Source organism: Scyliorhinus canicula, chromosome 12, assembly GCF_902713615.1.
Source record: "Scyliorhinus canicula chromosome 12, sScyCan1.1, whole genome shotgun sequence".
In the NCBI taxonomy this organism is placed as follows: domain Eukaryota; kingdom Metazoa; phylum Chordata; class Chondrichthyes; order Carcharhiniformes; family Scyliorhinidae; genus Scyliorhinus; species Scyliorhinus canicula.
The window spans coordinates 34,139,870-34,159,448 of record NC_052157.1 but is presented as its reverse complement, the minus strand read 5'-3'; the positions used below and the strand labels follow the sequence as shown (position 1 = coordinate 34,159,448).

Below are 19,579 nucleotides of genomic sequence, written 5' to 3'. Positions count from 1 at the left end.
CTATTCAGTTCAGACTAAAAATGTGATCTTTTGATCCTCTGTAGGAATGACTGAAAAATTTCATTTCAAATGCCCTGAAGATAGCATTGTTGTTATTGTGCAGAGTGCTTAATGCAATGATGATTACTATTTGGAGAGCTTTTAGGCCAAGCATTTTCTCATACGCCTCGCACTATGACACTGATTTATTTATTCCAGATAACTGTTATTACATAAAAGGCAAATCGGTGACCAGAGTTAAGATCAAACACCATGACAGGACATACATGGCTCACATATCTCAGCCTCATTCATAAAATACTGTAACAATGCATTTAAATATTCATCAACGTTGTCCTAATTTTACATTCACAAAAACTCACTTTTAATGAAGTATAATATTGTTCCCAATTTTAGCTAGTTTGCTGACATTTTTTTGTTTTCCTTTATTCCTAGTTGACAGTAAAATCCCCAAACCTGATCAGATCCTGGAATTGTTCCTGCAGCTGTTTATTTTGGTACTACAATATTCTTTCATTCCTTTATAGTGTCTCTCTTCATAATACATTAAAGCCCTGCATGCAGCTCCTTGCTCCCGCATCTAGCTTACTGCATGTAACACTTGCACCAGCACACTTTTAGAACACAAGTAAGGTGATAAAACTATATTTCACCCCAGCTCACGTGAAGATACTTGTGGAACTGAACATGGGACCTCGACAGCTGAAGGCATAGCTACCAATGGCAGGCTAAGAGGAGGAGATGGGTGGGGCGCTGGCAGCAACAAGGGTCCGACAGTCTATGCATCTTAGCAAAGCAAAGTGCTGATGTTTAAGGTGGACTTGGGACAAGATATGGGTGGCAGGCTAGGTTTTTACAGAAGGTGATGGGTGCAGAGCACTGGATTAAATAGTTAACAGTAATGATTGTATGAATGAAGCTTTCAACAGCAAATGGGTTGAGGGTGAAACTTCTTGTTCCAACTGTCAGCATGACTACCCAGTCACAGAGGATGCCAGGAGCTTTAAGTGGCCACATCATAGAACTTACAGATCCATCGAGTCTGCACCGGCTCTTGGAAAGAGCACCCTACTTAAGCCCATGTTCCACCCCATCCCTGTAACCCAGCAGCCCCACAAAGTTTTGGACACATAGGGACAACTTAGCATGGCCAATCCACCTAACGTGCACATCCTTGGGCTGTGGGAGGAAACCAGAGCATCCAGAGGAAACCCACGCAGACACGGGGAGAACGTACAGATTCTGCACAGTCAACCGAGGCCAGAATTGAACCATGGACTCTGGAGTGGTGAGACAGCAGTGCTAACGACTGTGACACCTCTCTCTCATCCATCCTTAGACAATTCGAGAAACTTGCACGGTAACTTTGTTTGTTTTTAAAATTGCAAATCATTACAAAAATGGAAAATGACTAGTTATGACCCAAAATGCATCTTAACAGCAGTTATGCATCCCCTTACTGTTGATTCCTCTACTCCTTCAGATCAGCCTTCATTCAGTAGTAGGGGTGTGACTTAGTCTTTACACTGAATTTGTAGGAACTCAAAAATCAACTAAACATCCTGCCATTATCGTCGCCTCTTACACCACATCACTGGACAAGTGATATCAACGGCTGAAGGCACCAAATACTGCAACGGCGATGGACCCTGACAATATTCTGGCAATAGTACTAAAGACTTGTGCTCCAGAACTTGCCGTACTCCTAGCCAAGCTCTTCCAGTTCAGCTACAACACTGGCATCTACCTGGCAATGTGGAAAATTGCCCAGGTGTGTCCTGCACACCAGAAAAAGGGCATGACAAATCCTACCCAGCCAAATACCACCCGATCAGTCAATTTTCCATCATCAGCAAAGTGATGGAAGGAGTCATCAATGGTGCAATCAAGTGGCACTCACTCAGTAATAGCTAAACTGGAGGCAATGGGAATGAGGGGGAAAACTCTCCACTGTTGGAGTCATACCTGGCACAAAGGCAGGTGGTTGTGGTGGTTGGAGGTCAATCATCACAGCTCCAAAACATTATTGCAGGAGTTCCTCAGGGTCTTGTCCTAGACCCAATCATCTTCAGCTGTTTCATCAATGACCCCCCTTCCATCAGAAGGTTAGGAGTGGGGATGTTTGTGGATGACTGCACAATGTTCAACATTCACGACTCCTCAGATAATGAAGCAGTCCATGTCCAAATGCAGCAGGACCTGAGCAATATCCAGGCTTGGGCTCAAAAATGGCAAGTAACATTTGCCCCACACAAGTGCCAGGCAATGACCATCTCCTACAAGAGAGCATCTAACCACCACCTCTTGACATTCAACGGCATTACCATCATTGAATCCCCACAATCAACATCCTGGGGGTTACCATTGATCAGAAACTGAACTGGACTAGCCATATTAAAACTGTGGCTATCAGGGAAGATCAAAGGCTAGGAATCCTATGGCAAGTAACTAAACACCTGACACCCCCCTAAAGCCTGTCCACCATCTACAAGTCAGGAGTGTAATGGAATACTCTCCACTTGCCTGCATGAGTGTAGCTCCAACAACACTCAGGACAAAGCAGCCTGCTTGATCGCTCCCCATTCCACAAACATTCAAACCCTCCACCACCGACAAACAGTAGCAGTGGTGTGTACCATTTACAAGATGCGCTGCATTATCTCTTTAATCAGCACCTTCCAAACCCATGACCACTACCATCTAGAAGGATAAGAGCAGCAGATACTTGGGAACCCCACCACCTGGAGGTTCCCCTCCAAGTCACTCACCACCCTGGCTTGGGAAATATATCATCGTTCCTTCACTGTTGCTGGGGAAACAACCTGGAACTCCCTCCCTAACAGCACAGTGGGTGTACCTACATCTCACAGACTGTAGCAGTTCAAGAAGGCAACTCACCACCACGTTCTGAAGGGAAATTAGAGGTGGGCAATAAGTGCTGGCCTAACCAGTGATGCCCACATCCTGCAAAAATGAATTTAAAAAAAATAATTATTCAGTCGTATAGTGCACATTCAGCTCGGAAACCAGATTTTTTTTGTCTAATTCTATCTCCTCAAGTGCTTCCGGACACATCACACCCAGAAAGAGCCCAATTACTAACTCACCTATCCAAAGTACTTGTCCCATGAAATTTCACAATCTTTCAGGCTCATCAGTTACTCATTCCTTTCCCAACTGGTTTCCAACTGACACCCCCCTTTTCCTAGACTTTACCAGTGTTCTGCTTTTGAAGAATCCAGTTGATGATCAGATTAGTTAATGTCCAAAATATTTTTAAACAATGATGGTGTAAACCTCAGATAACGGCTTTTATTGTATTCCCATAAAGATGATACTGACAATATAAAACTTAAAATGAGAGACACTTTCTAAATATTCAATTATTCTCTGCACCGGTCAACTTTCGGTCTGAACCCATTAGAAAATCTTTCTGATTATCGTACTGGGCTTCCTCACATCAAATTGAGTAAATCTTCTGTACAAAATCAAACATGAATCAATGCAGAACATTAAATATCAAAAATATTATAATAATTACAAGACTTATTGTTTTATGTGCTGCTTCACATTTTGATCAACTTTGAAAGTTTTACATCCAAAAAGTTAAACATTTGTGATAAAACAAAAATGACACCTTGTACACAATTTTATTATTCCTCTACCCACTTAATAAATATATAATCTTTATTATTGTCACAAGTAGGCTTACATTAACACTGCAATGAAGTTGCTTGAAAAGCCCCTAGTTGCCACACTCCTTCGCCTGTTCGGGTACACAGAGGGAGCACTCAGAATGTCCAATTCATCTAACAAGCACGTCTATCGGGACTTGTGGTAGGAAACCGGAGCACCCGGAGGAAACCAACAGGGATAACGTGCAGATTCCGCACAGACAGTGACCCAAGCCGGGATTTGAATCCGGGACCCTGGAGCTGTGAGGCAGCAGTGCTAATCACTGTGCCACCATGCCGCCCATACTTTTATAACCTATCCCCAACGTTAAATAACCTCCCCCTAAAATGTTCTACAGAGGAATGCAAGGGAAGTAAGTTGGCAGTCAGGCAGACAATGACGTTAGGAGCCGAGAGCAAAACTACCACATAGAGGCTTTAAGGGGAATTTGAAAGTCAATGTGGCAAATAGTCACAGATTACAGAGCAGGGTATGGAAGCCACACCAATAACAAATGGGCAGAGATAAGCAGTAATCAGGGGTCAGGGAATTCTGGGATGCAGTTAGTGACCAGCTGGAGAAGATTCCAAAACAAAATAGACACGGTGGAAGCAGAGAGGTCAAAGAGCAGGGTATTAGAGAAGTTAATCTTTGAGGCAAGGAACAAGAAGAAGAGTGGAGATAGTATGGCTGTAAGTGGAAAACCATCCAGAAGTAAGAGAAAACAAATCTTGAGAATTAGTCTTGGCATACTACCAGATTTCACCTTACCACTTACTGAGGTACCTGGGAGCTTGATGAAGTCTGTTCTTTTTCGACTTAAATAAAGTGGGTACCTGTGTTAGTTTAGACAGAAGCATAGGTGGTGGATGTCTGCACATTCTAAAACTCTGCTGACTAAAATGCCACTGATTTGTTTTTTAATTCATCAATAAATTCCTCTAAAATTATCAATCCTGTATGAACATATATTGTGGTAGAACAAGCTCATGCAGAAGGTCATAGATAAAATGGTCAGGGAAGAAAAATACACCCACTAATCAGATAAAAGCACTGAAAATGACTGACCACTGCACAAATGTGTTATGGCACTTGGAGGGAAGGTACCTTTATGGCAATGCAACTTTGCACCTTTTAAATATGAAGTGTCTGCCATAATTCAGCATTTGGGCATTTTTCAGAGCCGCCAATTTTAATGAGAATATTTAATGTGATGATTTCCTAGAAGCAACCAATATTGGAAGCTTAGCTCTCTGTCACCACTTTTTCCCAATGAATGTATCACTGAATGAAAATAAAGTTAATTCTAAAATTGCTTAATACCTTATGAGGTTATTGACACTACAACTCAATGGAGGCAGCAATTGCTGTCATGGTTAAAGGAGCAAAATATTCACAAGACTGTTCCTCTTGTATCCCATTTTCCTTTCAAGGACCAACATAGAAAGTACAGTCCTCTTGTGAATATTTTGCTCCTTAAGCATCTATTTGCCACCACAAAAGCTATTGCCTCATCAATGTCGTTTCAATAACCCAATTAGCTGTTAAACAACTTATAAATTAACTTGCGTTCCATTGATCCATCATCAGTTTGGCGTGAAACTGGCATGTTTAATTTTACCTTAAATAACCATGTTTGAAATTGGTACGCACTGACTGCCAAATAGGAAACACTAGTGAACTATTCCGAAACCACCATTTACTGAAGTGATACTAGTGTTTCCATTAACGAATGGTGGATTGCACCGATACTTTCATTCTCACCTCTTGTAGGGTGTGAAGCAGAGCTGATCAAACAGCCTTTGGCAAATGAGGATCTAAGAAACTATGTGGTATTGTTGATGGGGCCTTGCATCAAACGTAATACATTACATTTCAATAGCCACTCCTTTATTACTGTGTGGTTAAACCTGTTTATAACCATGGAAACAAACTACACATGTATACAAAATATTTGCATCTACGAGAGTTGCGAGTACATTATCTGCAGTGCTCCTTGCTTGCCTTTGAATTTCATTAAGAAATGAGTAACTAAGCCTTTTCTAAAAGATCTCAGTACAAATCTTGGAGAAATACCTGTGATTTCACAACTTCCTCAGAAAGACATTTGTCACTTATTCATCACTACTCTGCAGACTAGTTGAGCTTTATCTAGGTTTTTATCTTCACTGTACAGAATTCCAGTTGCTCGAGCAAGCACAATTTTATTTCCAACAATTAGACGTCATCTCACCATACTATTTCCAATACATCAGTGCTCATTCCAATGTAATAATCCTCTGTGAATGTCAAGACACCTTGCCGCACGTCAGCTTGTTGTATTGAGAAACAAAATGGCTCTATTTCTAAATAAGCAAGAAATTGAATTGGCCCCAACACTAAAGTGTATCAATGCTTTACAAACTCGGTGGGTAGAATATTAGTTGGATGGCAAAATCATGCTCTATAATTTAGTATGACTTTCTGAATAGAATATAACATCTCCATTTTGTTACAAGGTATGATAACTTGGATTTAGGAAGTCAGCACCCTATTCTGTTTGCTCCTCTAATTATAAAAATGGGATGAAGTGGTTTAAATTAAATTTTTGGAGTTTAGTAAAGTTGATTGAAATGCTCATCATACTTATAAAATATTTGCGTTGCTTAAGTAATAGTCTTGGTATTTTACAAAGCAATGTAAGTGTGAAAAGATAAGTTTTTTAATGAACTTGTCGTCACAAGTCTATCAAATCAACAAGATTTAAACCATTTTTTATTTTAAAAAAGCAGTCTGAAATCTGTGAAATTGTTAAGATTGATTTGGAGCTGCTAACTAGCAGCTTTAAACTTGAATTTAAAAGACAGACTTCTGTGAAAGCCAAGAATCTCACATCTACTCAATACGTAAGCCAGTATAAACAATGCAACGAGCGACTAATTTTCTTATACAAACCAAATGGGATTCGACAAACAAATTCATTACTACCTCCTTCCTCCTCTCTCTCTCTTCATTTCCCTCCCCCCCGCCCAGGATTCTGGTACATTAAAAACCATCTTGCCACTATTTCCAATAACAGTTCTTCAGAGTGTACAAGGCAGTAAATAAAAAAGGTTCAACGCCACTGTGAAAAACTGGTCGTGACACTTGATACCATTATTTCATTACATATTGCCAGGACACAGCAAGCACAAATAAAGATTTCTATCTCATTTCAGTTACCCGATTACATTTATATTTACATCATTTTTAAAATCATGATGGATTTTGATAACTTGCAATGAAATGAAGACCTAAAAAAGATAAAATCAGATCATGCGTTATCAGCAATTACTGCAATTTTCAAAAAGAAGAACTCAGCAGTTACACTACCGCAGGTCCAATAATAATAATAATAACAATGACCTAGCAAAGTTACACTATAACCACTGATACAAATTCATGTGCAGCCGAAAAACAATGTAGTAAGACGTCAAATACCGCCATAAAACCTCAAATGAAAGGACAATTCTATTGCCAGCATATAGTCCAAACTAATAGTTAAATAATAGCTCCCCTACGGTTGTATATTTCTCTATATTAGCATTGTTTTAAAATTAGAATAAAACCCATTCAACAAGTTCACAAGATTCTTTCTTTCTTTAGCATTTTAATTAACATACACAAATCTGAAAAAAGAATATTTTACTTACCAAGACATAGTCAGCAGCAAAAACTGAAACAGACCTGAAACCACAAATCCTACCAGTCACGCGGGTATGGAAAACAACTGCTCTGTTATGGACTCACCGAAACCAACTGTTTGTAGTCTATCACACAGGCTGACTTAGTCACCAAACGCTCTGGCCCAGTGGACACCTCACTTCTGTTTGAAAAGTGGTGGCAGCTGAAGGAAGAGATATTGATGGCTCACTAGTGGTTGAACAGCTGAGAAACCGTTGCTGTCTTATTCTATTTCACCTACATCAGCAAAGTCATAGCTTGTAAAAGCCCACATGGTGAAGCCTTTCAGGCGAACCATTCACTCAAACGTAAACGGCAACTTTTTTGCTGCTCTTTCATTATCCCTAAACTCTCACTTCAGAACTTTTGATTAACATCGTCAGGTGATTTTAAAGAAAATCAAAACTGCAACGCTCACAGTACATGGAAATAAGGCTAAACATATCATTAAATAGCTTGAGAACCAGCTTTTCCAACAGTGGAATTACTTTAATTACACGATCTACACATGAGTATATTGTCAAGTTATGTTGAAATTGATTGGTGTAAGCCATTGTGTCAATAAGCAATACAGTTTGGCATAGTGGGGGTGTACCTGTATTGGTAAAACAGGGCTGTATATTCACCACATAATATATATTTCCATGGTCTCATGATTTACTACTGTATCCAAATGATTTTCCCAGGTACACAAAAGCAGAATGAAAAAGTTTGGCACCAGACCAAGAGTACTCCTAGCTCGATCTATCAACTTGATAAGCATGCTAAATAAATAATTCTATTGATTTAATTGAAAATTACTGTGGGTGGATTAATGCGATTACCATGGGCAATAATGCTGCCAGATATTCTAAGATTACAAAGGAAGATTCCAAAAGCTCTTTGTGCTGCCCAAGAGAGAGTGCATAGCATCACTGAGGTCTATTGAGCAGAGGGAATCAATGAACATTATAAAGCCTCACAGCAAGCTTGGCGGAAAAGCGTGAATTGGATTACTTTCCATGAGAATAGAAATCATGACTTCCTACCACAAGAAATAGGTTGATAACTGGACATCGAACGGGTGAGCCCAATCATATTCTTTAACTTCCATGAGCTTGGAGTTACATATGCAAACTAAAACACCATAAAAATGAAATAGCATTTCTGTAAAGTTGGGTTAAAAAATGACAGCACAAAGCATGAATAAAAACAAGCTAGGCGGCTAAAGCATGTAAACACTCAGAAGCATGGCAGAAAATATCAAAAACAAGTTTGTTTTGAATAATTGCAAACACCAAAAAAAACTACTTGCATTCCATAGGTGAAAACTATTCCTGTTCATTAATTATAGTGCAAGTGTCCACACATTAAGGAATTTTATGATTTTTCTAAAATACCAAAAAAAGAAAATCTTCTTCCACAGCACTAATGTGTAACCCTATTTTTTTTATATATGGATTGTGCTTTGCAGGGGAGAGGGCAGAAGAGAATAAATATACCTGAACAAATGGAATTCCATTGAGTGAATCATATTAACCAAGGGTCTAGCTCAAGAGTTTATAATATAATAATAATCAACATCATTTAGCAAATGATGTTCACTACAAGTATGTCATCAAAAAGAATGGTGTGTGTATTGGCCCCTACAAATCTGCTAATGAAAAATGCCACTATTCCCCCATTTTGAGGGTTCCTCCCAACATAGCTGCATATTCCCCAATTTAGCAGGTGGAAATCCATCTACGAATGCAAATTGACAACAGGCGATTTGCTGCCCCACCCAGCTTATCTGAGAAATGCCTCCACATATGCCCAGAAATTATGATATTGGAACTATCGACACAAATCCAAATACTCCACAAGGACTGCATGTTAGCACAGTGAATAGCACTGTAGCTTCACAGTGCCAGAGTCCCATGTTCGATTCCCGGTTTGGGTCACTGTCTGTGCTGGGTCTGACGTTTTCCCTGTGTCTGCGTGGGTTTCCTCCGGGTGCTCCGGTTTCCTCCCACAAGTCCCAAAAGACGTGCTGTTAGGTAATTTGGACATTCTGAATTCTCCCAACAGTGTACCCGAACAGGCGCAAGAATATGGCAACTAACCATTTCACGGTTATCGTCATGAGATTTTGTTCATTCTTTTCTTGTTTAGTTTTGCAACTTTTTCTTTTCAACTTTGCTATCTTCCCAACGCAAGATTCCTACTTTAATCTTCTCAGGTGAAAGCTCACAGACCTTTCTACAAATACTGCATTTCCAATTTTTGATTGGTATGTCAGCAGCTTTTCCTCTTCTTCAGCCAACCCAATGGAGGATAGTTTTTTGAAAAACATATCTCGAGTAAGTCCAATTGTTGTCAAATGCCCAAAGTTAGTTGTCAATTAGAACACCCAACCCTCACAGGCCCAGTACCTTGGAACCCACATGATAACAAACATCATTAACACGGGTCTGCCAAGAAGACTTCGGATTGGGTGGTGCGAAGCCAAATGAGAACAAGAGTGCTTGTATTTTAGATAAAGAAAGGAAGATTCTCTAGCTAGTGAAAAACAAAAATGAGAAAACAAAATAGCTTCAGCTGGTAATAGCCATACCCCAATTTTCAGGATCTCTCAATGACTACTTTCAACATTAGATTCGACCAGTTCAAAAGTAAGGCACTCACTGAAATTTAAGTTCATTGGTGCCAAAACTGATAACAGCTAGGGAAAAAAGTTAAAAGGTTAATTCCAATATCAGACAGCTATCAAAAAGATAAACAATAGCGAATACGAGTACAATGTGCATTTGTATAGTGCCTTTGACACAAGATACTGTGCACAGAAAAATAAATACCAGATTTAACATTTTCAAGAAAATCAAATATGGCAGATCAGGACAGAGGACAAACAAGATATTTTCCTTAAATTCTTACGTACATGCTGTAAAATGCAGTATAAAAATGACAAATTAATGGAGAGTTTTGAAACAGTCAAAACATGGGTGAGACTTAACGCAGCAATTAACTGAGAACTTAGGTTATGCACTGGACATGGACAGTACTTCAAGAAACAGATTTTGTAAAATGAAATCCTCAATAATGAATGCATCACAAAAGATTGGTATGGTTTCCTATACCAGTTTAAAAGTCTGGGCCAAGAACTAGTACCATTAAATTATTCATTTCCAAATAAAGCCGAATGAAGTATCTTTAAGTATTGGATAGTGCTTACATAAAACATGACATTCTAGGTCCTCAGACGCTAGCCATCATTGGAGGTTTAGGAAAGGAGCAGGTTACACGACTGCCAATTGAAACCTAAAATTTACATTCCCCAAGCAAGCTCAACACAGTTCGTTAGTCTTCATTCAATTCATGAGTATTAGAAAAATTCTACACCGCAGTTTGCAGCTGTGTACACTTAAAAGATGATCAGTTCATATATTTTATAAATACGGTAGGTTGCAGTAATATGGGAAATTGCGCAAGGGACTTTCAGCTATGCAGCTGTGCTGGGTCAATTCTGAAACTCAGCTCAGTAAAAGAATCTAGTGCCATAAAAGGTAAGGAAATAAATCTAGTGGCATAGTGGCAGGAAAATAAATGGGCCAGTGTTCGGAGGTAAGCCTAATAGCAGAGCAACTATTTTAGAGTTGTCACCTTGCTTATTTTTGACCAGAACAAAACTAGACACTAAAATATCAGATTTTTAAAAACAAAAGTCAATTTCTTTTCCCTTTAGTACATCCTGCAAAAAGCATAGGAGTGGAGATTTTCAATGAATTTTTATCACTAGCAAAGGAAACTCCACAGACCATATTTAATCCCAATAGTGTCTGGGTTTTGGACTTGCCAAAAAAGGTTGCCACTTCTTAACTACTTGGATCAAACATTTTGATCCATCTCCTTGGTTATCTCGGCATCACAGACCAACATCTGTATTTGTCAAATTATGAATGAAACAGCAATGTGATAATGTCTAGATAATCAGTTTATTGTGATGTTGATGGAGGGATAGATATTGGCCAGGACATCACTCTCCTGAAATAGTACCTTGGGATTTTTTACGTTCAGCCAAACAGGCACCTGGGACCTTGGTTTAATATCTCATTCAAAAGATGAAACCTCCCAACAGTGCAATACGAAGTGGTAGCCCTGATTTTATATCAAAGCCAGGAGTAGGACTTGAATGAAGGATCACGTGAAGGGCGGTGTGATTCAGATGCTATGATCTGTCGCAGCTGACCCTCGAGGTGACAGACACCCAGCCTTAAGTCGCGCCCAACAAATCCAAACTATTTGCCTACTTTTCCTCTATTTCACATAATAGATCATTAGGAGTACATTCATGGCATGGGTGCACTTGGGGATTCCACTTATGTCACAAACCTCAAGTCACAAACCTCCAACAGAAGACGTCAGGCTACTGTAAATAGAATGGCTATTTTTGAAATGAAAGATAAACTGCTCTATTTATCTGGAGAAAGGTCCAATATCGGCTATACACTTCAGGCAAAGGAAGGTAACTTGGGCAAAGGTGAAAGTAATGAAAACTCTTGAATACGAAATGCTGAGAACATGTAGTCTTAGTGTGATTGAAACACCTGAAGAATGAAAGGAATTCAAGTGGTGGTGGTGGTGGGGGGATATATGCCGAGACAACCATGCCAAGTTGCATCGGGGCCGGCGCGTTAAGGAAGTCCCCCGCGCATTCGCAGGTTGGCGCGGCCCAAATTCCAGATCGAAATTAATCTTCCACATTACTATCGGTCAATGGAAAGATGGATAACTGACAAACTGGTTCTGGCATGAAGCACAAAGATTTGGTGTCATTATAAGATGTAACGGGTGGCATGGTCTTCTAATCCAAAAATCCGTTATGGAAGTGCAAATATTGGGCAGTGTCATGTGAATCTTCTGAAATGCATCAAAATCCTACAATAAACATAAACAACATCCATTTATATATAACCTTTAACATGAATTTTAAAAGTTCTAACATGGTTCATAGGAGCATTAGGAAACAAAGTAATGACTCTCAGCCACTTGGGACATCTGGGGCGGGATTCTCCCATTCGGCGGCAGTGTCCACGGCGTCAGAAACACCGTTGCATTGCACGACGGCGTGAATGGGCTGCTGGGAGTACCGATTCTGGCCCCTACAGGGGGCCAGCACGGCGCTGGAGTGGTTCACGCCGCTCCAGCCTCCCATTCTGGCGCGAACTGTGCGCCGCGCCAACCCACGCATGCGCGGTGGCATCCTTCAATGGGCCGTCCCCGACGCAACATGGCGCAGGAGTTCAGGGGCCGGCACGTAGGAAAATAGGCCCGGGGAGCGAGAGGCCGGCCCGCCGATCGTGGGCCAGGCCCTATTGGAGCCCTCCCACAGGCTCCCCCTCCCCCGACCCTGCACGCAGAGTTCCCGCCGGCTGCGACCAGGTGTGGACGGTGTCGGCGGTACTCTGTCTTTTTAGAGTGGCCACTCAACATCCAGGCCGGAGAATCGGCAGCCCGGCCGCGTTGAGCGGCCCGCGACCGACGCTGCTCCAAGCACGCCGCGCCAATGGCGCCAATTCTCCGTGCAGTGGAGAATCGCATGCCGGCGTCGGGGCGGTGTGGTGCAGTTGCGGGGATTCTCCGGCCCGGCACAGGGCTGGGAGAATCCCGCTCCTGGTCAGACAACCAATGGTTTGCTCAAACAGGTAGGTAAAAAGCAGAAAGTGAGAGGCGGAGACATTGCGGGAGAGAAATCCAGAGCTGAGGCGCTAGGCACTAAAATCTACCAATGGTGCGGTGATCAAATTCAGGATGCTCAAGTTTCAGACATTTGCCTGGAGACGGATGGAGTTGGTATCTGGGGAATGACGCTTAGAGTGGAGGCTTTACACAATGGGCGGGCAAGATCTTCTGCTGTTTACGCCGGCAGGGTCTTCCGGTCTCGCTGACGGCGTGGGTGGGTTCAATGGGAAATCACATTGACAGCAGCGGGACCAGAAGATTCCCACAGTCACCTCTCAACAACGGAAAACACACCACAGGGAGGCTAGAGAATCTCACACACTGTCTTCCCAATATTCAATTGGAGGAAATTCATGCTCATCCAATGCTGGATGTTGGATTAGCTACAGTGGAGAACTTGAGAGACAATGGGGAGTAGAGCAGGATGTTACCTGTGAAATCTAATCCTGTGCTTTAGGATGATGTTTCTGAGGTGGGTAATGTAGATGTAAAATAGGAGAGGACAAAGGTTGGATCCTTTGGGGACACCAGAGCTAACACTGCGGTGAAGGTAGGGAAACCATTGCAGCAATACCCTGGCTATGATTAGACAAATATGAATGGAACCAGGTGAACAGTCTCACCTGCAAAAGTTACCATTGATGCAGACTTTCCCTTTCGACCATGGAGCAAAGACATCTAAGCTTGTTAGAACTTTGCAAATACTCTGGTTGTGACTTGCATCTCCAATGAGTTTTGACAAAAGGCAAGGATGCAGGTGCTGTTCCATAGTGGAGAGGCATTGAAGTAGGATGGTGCAGATAACCACACCAAAGGGTACAGAGAGGGCAAGAAGGAATAGTTTCCCTTTGTCACCGTCACAAAAGATGCCAATTTGGTGCTATGGCAGTGGAGGTAAATCTGGTTGGAGAGATTCAAACATGGATGAAAGATGGGCAAGGATTTGGGAGGTGACAATATGTTCAATGAATTTTGGAGATAAATCCCCAGGGCATTAAAGGAGAAATCCCCAGGGAATTAAAGGAGATCGCCATGGAAATAGTGGACATGTTGGTGGTCATCTTCCAAAATCCTGTAGATTCGGAACAGTCCTGGTATGCTGGAGGGTGGCAAATGTAACCTCACTATTAAGGGAGGGAGGAAACAGGTTAACAGATTAGCCTATCATCAGTAGCAAGGAAAATGCTAGACTCTATTATAAAGGATGCGATAATATCAACACGATTAGACACTGCCAATATAGATTTATGAAAGATAAATTATGGTTGACAAACCTACTGGAATTCTTTTGAGGACGTAACTAGCAGAACAGATAAAAGTACCAGTGGATGTCATGTATTTGGATTTCCAGAAAACTTTTGAAAAAGTTCCACGTAAAAAGGTTAGTGTGCAAAATTAAAGCACATGGGATTGGGGGCAATATATTAGCATGGATTGAGAATTGGTTAGAGGATGGGAAACGGGAATAGATAGATTTTTTTCAGAGTAGCAGATGGTGAATAATGGGGTACTGCAGGGACCAGTGCTTGAGGCCTAACTATATCAATCTCAGGATACTGGTAAGCCATTCAGGACTGAGATGAGGCGATGTCTTCACTCTGGGGGTGATGAACTTGTGGAATTCTCAACCACAGAAGGTTGTGGAGGCCAAGTTCTGAATATATTTACGAAGGAAATTAATTGATTTCTAGACACTATAGGTATCAAGAGGTATGGGGAGAGAGTTGAAGTACAACATTGAGATAGAGAATCAATCACTATCATACTGAATGGTGGAGTCGACTCAAAGGGTCAAATTGACTACTCCTGTTCCTATTTTCAATGTTTCTGTGAAACAGGTTCGAGATAGGGCTACAGTTTGCAAGGACGGGTGGGATTAAGAGCTTGTCCTTTTTTTACCCCAAAGATAAGTCCAATTTACACTTTAGATTTCAAAGTGATAGTTGAGAGTCTAATGTTGTAGTTAGGGTGCTGTCGGAACGCTGAATGGTACACGGCATACATATTTTCACGTGGCAGAAGATAGATACTGTTTTGAGGAGCGTGGGCAACATAAAGATAAACCTACAATAACACAGTTGAGGCCGTTAAATGGAAGCATTAAAGATTGAGACAGAATTATGACCATTGGACAGAAATGATAAAATAACATAATTTTGGTTTGACACCGCGGTGCGAATGGTAGTCTCTGCAGGTTCTGATCACTTAATGGGTCTTGAGAGTTAAAGGGCGGGATTCTCTCAGCCCCGCGCCGGGCAGGAGAATCCCCGCAACCGCGCCACGCCCCCCGACACCAGCACGGAATTCTCCGCTGTACCATTGGCGCTGGTGCGTTTGGCACAGCGCCGGTCGTGGGCCACTCTACGCAGCCAGGCCGCCGATTCTCCGGCCTGGATGGGCCCAGCGGCTGCTCTAAAAAGGCAGAGTACGGCCGCCGCCGTCCACACCTGGTCGCAGCCGGCTGGAACTCTGCGCGCAGGGTCAGGGGGCGGCCTGTGGGGGAGGGGGGTGGCTTCGACCCCGGGGGGCGGCCTCCGATGGGGCCTGGCCCGCGATCAAGGCCCACCAATCGGCGGGTCGGCCTTTCGCTCCCCGGGCCCATTTTCTTACGCGCTGGCCCCTGAACTCCCGCGCCATGTTGCATCAGGGCCGGCGCATTGAGGGAGGCCATCACGCATGCACGAGTTGATGCTGTATGATATTCAAAAGATTCCGTGAGAATGTATAACTTGACTTTAGGTTTCCAGTGATGTCATGTAGGAGCAAGATTCACGAAAAGAGGCTCCTGGCTGCATCTTTGATTTTGATCCCTTTTGCCTGTTTTTCAGATGACCACATGCCTATTGTTGGCTAAGGGAACTGTTACTCAACGGAGTCATGTCAAAATCGTCGACAAAGAAGCCTAACTCGAAAAGCCTGCTGAAGGAAGGGAGATGGTCACCTCACCCATTATTTGGCTGAAGAGATGGCACAGGAGCTGTAGAAATTAGGAAGGCAAATGGATCGGTAGGGAAAGGAGACAAGAGAGTCCTTCCGGGTCACTACCGAGGCGGCCCTGGGCCCAGTTCGAGAGTAGTTGGCGAAGACCTCGAACAAGGTTGAAGCGGAGGGTGAGACTCTGAAGGGTGAGGAGGAGGCTAGGTCACAGAATGACAATCAGCTTGCCTCGTTGGAGGCTGAGATCGCGATGGTGGCAGAGGTCAATAAAGTACTGAGGCTGAAGGTGGAGGATCTGGAGAACCGGTCAAGGCAGTTAAACGTCAGGTTGGTGGGGCTAGGGCAGCACGGTGGCCTAGTGGTTAGCACAACCGCCTCACGGCGCTGAGGTCCCAGGTTCGATCCCGGCTCTGGGTCACTGTCCGTGTGGAGTTTGCACATTCTCCCCGTGTCTGCGTGGGTTTCGCCCCCACAACCCAAAAATGTGCAGAGTAGGTGGATTGGCCACGCTAAATTGCCCCTTAATTGGAAAAAATAATTGGCTAATCTAAATTTTAAAAAAAAGGTTGGTGGGGCTGCGGAGGGATTGGAGGGCTTAAATCGACTCAGTACTTTGCAGAGATGTTTTCTCTGTTGGTGGATGGGGATGAGGTGTTTCCCCCCCCTCCGGAATTGGACAGGGCACTCAGGCAAAAGCCAAGATCCAATGAGCTGCTTTGAGTAAAAGCAAATTACTGCGGATGCTGGAATCTGAAACGAAAGGGAAAATGCTGGAAAATCTCAGCAAAATCCCGTCCCTTTCGAGCTGCTTTGAGTGGTGATTACCCGCTTCCGTTATTACTAACGAAAAGGTGGGGTGTGGAGTGGTAGAAGAAAGTCCAGAATATCGACTGGAATGGGCACCCAGTGCGGATCTATCAGGATACCGGGACTGAGCTGAGGAAGAGGCAAACAGCATTTGACGTGGTGAAGGCTGTTTTCTACAGCAAAGATGTGCAATTTTGGGTGGTGCAGCCAGTGAGGCTGTGGGTCACCATGAGCTCAAAGGATCACTTCTTCGAATCGGGGCCGCAGTGTGATGGACCAATTGGGATGGATTCTGGGTATAATGGAGGGGATGCTTACGTTCTGTATGTATGCCCTTGTGGGTGTGTTTTTGATCTTGTTGGGAGGGATGGGTTTTAATTGTATTGTATTTTCTTTATTGCCACATGTACTGAGGTACAGTGAAATGTTTTATTCTACATACATAGTCAAGACAGATCATGCCATATATGAAAAAAAATATAGGGCATACATAAATGCACAATGTGAATACGTTGACAGAGGCATCAGGTGAAGCATAAAGGAGTGCAGTACTACTCAGTGCAGAAGATGTGTGAAGAGGTCAGTTCAGAAGGGGGTCATTCAGGAATCTGGCAACAGCGGAGAAGAAGCTGTTTTTGAATCTGTAAGTGCGTGTTCTCGGACTTTTGTATTTTCTACCCTACCTAATATAGATAAGGGGATGGTTTGGTGTATTCTGGAGGGGAAAGAAGTTTGTTCATGATGGTGGGGAGTTTGGGTTATAAGGGATGTGGTGGTTCGTGTTTTTGAGGGGTTTCGAAGGGGGGGGGGCCTTGGCTAGGGACCACTTTGCTAGTGAAGGGGAGAGGGGAGGCTACCGAACGGGAATGGAGTGGAGGGGGAGGAGAAGCCTCGGTTTATTGGGCCTGGTAGGGGCGTCACAATGAGCCTAGCGGTGTTTTGTGTACCAGGTGTGTGTACTTCGAAGGTGGCATTCGTAGGTGGGCAAGGGATTCAGGAATTTGGGAAAAGATCAATCATGGTACCAATGATTGACTCGAAGGGGCGGAGGGGGGGGGGGGGGGGGGGGGGGGGGGGGGGGAAGACCCCCGATAAGGTTAATCACTTTGAACCTGCAGGGCCTGGGGGCAGTGGCGGCTATGTGATGGTTGCAGGAACACTGGAGGCGAAGGCAGTGGTATTAGTGAACATGCGTGCCCCCCACGTTGGGACGATGTGAAATTTATGGAACCGTTGAAGGCTGCCATTCCGGAGATGGACACGTAACAGCTGATTCACCGTTCCTTGTCAAGGTCGCTATCTCTTGCTAGGATAGCGAAGGTTTTGGCAGCATTCATAGACGAGACAGGAGAGGTGGATTCCTGGTGGTTTGTGAACCCAGGGGGTCAAGATGTTTTTGTGCCGGTGCACAAGGTACGCTCAAGGACCGACTTCTTCATGATGGGTAAAACGTTGCTCTCGGAGGTAAGGGGGGCACAGTATTCAGCAGTGGTTATTTCAGACCACGTGCCGCATTGGGTGGATTTGAAGCCGGAGATGAGTCAGACGTAGCGTACAGGGCGGCAGTTGGACATGTGTTTGTTGGCTGACCTTGGGTTCTGTGTTAATATTTCTAGGACCATATGCGACTACATGGCATGGAATGAAAACAGGGAGTTTCCGACCTTTACATTGTGGGAGGCGCTGAAAGTGGTGATCAGGGAGGAGGCCATTTCATACAAGGCGCATATGGATAGGGAGGCACGGCAGGGAGTTGGTGGAGGTGATCTTGGTGGTGGATAGTGAGTATGCGAGGCATCCTATGCCAGAGCTCTGGGCATGCACGAAGAAGCTGTAAACACAGTTGACCCATGGTGGGGGGCAGAGAAGGTTAATGGGGTGTTTCGGTCCAGGGGTGAGGGCTGCCCTTTTGGTGCGTGGGGCTGGTGTTATCAAACCTGTTGTTTTACTATTGGGCAGCCAATGTGAAGAAGGTGGTAGGTTGGTTCGGGGACCATGACGTTGTCTGGATATGGATGGAGTCGGTGTGTAGTGTCTAGGGCAGCACGGTAGCATGGTGGTTAGCATAAATGCTTCACAGCTCCAGGGTCCCAGGTTCAATTCCCGGCTGGGTCACTGTCTGTGCGGAGTCTGCACGTCCTCCCCGTGTGTGCGTGGGTTTCCTCCAGGTGCTCCGGTTTCCTCCCACAGTCCAAAGATGTGCGGGCTAGGTGGATTGGCCATGCTAAATTGCCCGTAGTGTCCTAAAGGTTAAGGGAGGGGAGGGGGGGGGGGGGGCTGGAGCGGGTAAATAACCTAGTTCTAGAGGGTCGGTTTGCTGACTGGGAGGAGCTGGGAGAGAGGGTTTGCTGGGATGGATATGTTCAGGTACGTGATTGGGTCCACCACCCGTTCCCAACATTCCCGGTGGAGCCGCCGTCTACTTTGCAGGAGAGAATGGTTTCTTGTGTGGGGTCAGAGGATGGCACCATGCCCAGGATATACGGGCAGATCACGGGGGGAGGACCAGGTATCGGCGGAGAAGGTGAAGGCTAAGTGGGAGAAGAAGTCGGGTCCCATTTGAGAGGAAATGGTGTGGAGTGAGTTTCTGCATAGGGTGAATGCTATGTCATCCTGCGCAAGATTAAGTTTGGTTCAGTTCAAGGCAGTGTTCAGAGCACACCTCACTAGGCTAGAATGAGTTTTTTTTTTCTTTGAGGGGGTTGCAGTTAGGTGTGAGCAGTGTTCGAGGGGCCCTGCAAACCATATGCACATGTAC

At 43.8% G+C, this 19,579-nt stretch overlaps 1 protein-coding gene across 7 annotated transcripts in view; it reads right to left on the bottom strand.

Annotated features, from left to right (window-relative positions):
• Positions 1–19,579, bottom strand: part of LOC119974450 (myocyte-specific enhancer factor 2A-like) — a 268,490-nt gene that overhangs the window by 235,648 nt on the left and 13,263 nt on the right. Inside the window, exon 1 of one of the 7 annotated variants that reach the window (XM_038813351.1) lies at positions 7,444–7,540. The exons of 5 other annotated variants lie outside the window; for them this stretch is intronic. The gene's annotated coding sequence lies outside the window, so the exon portion shown is untranslated. Of the gene's footprint in view, positions 1–7,346; positions 7,541–19,579 lie in introns of those variants that run through there. One more of the 7 variants, XM_038813350.1, reaches the window with a different exon arrangement.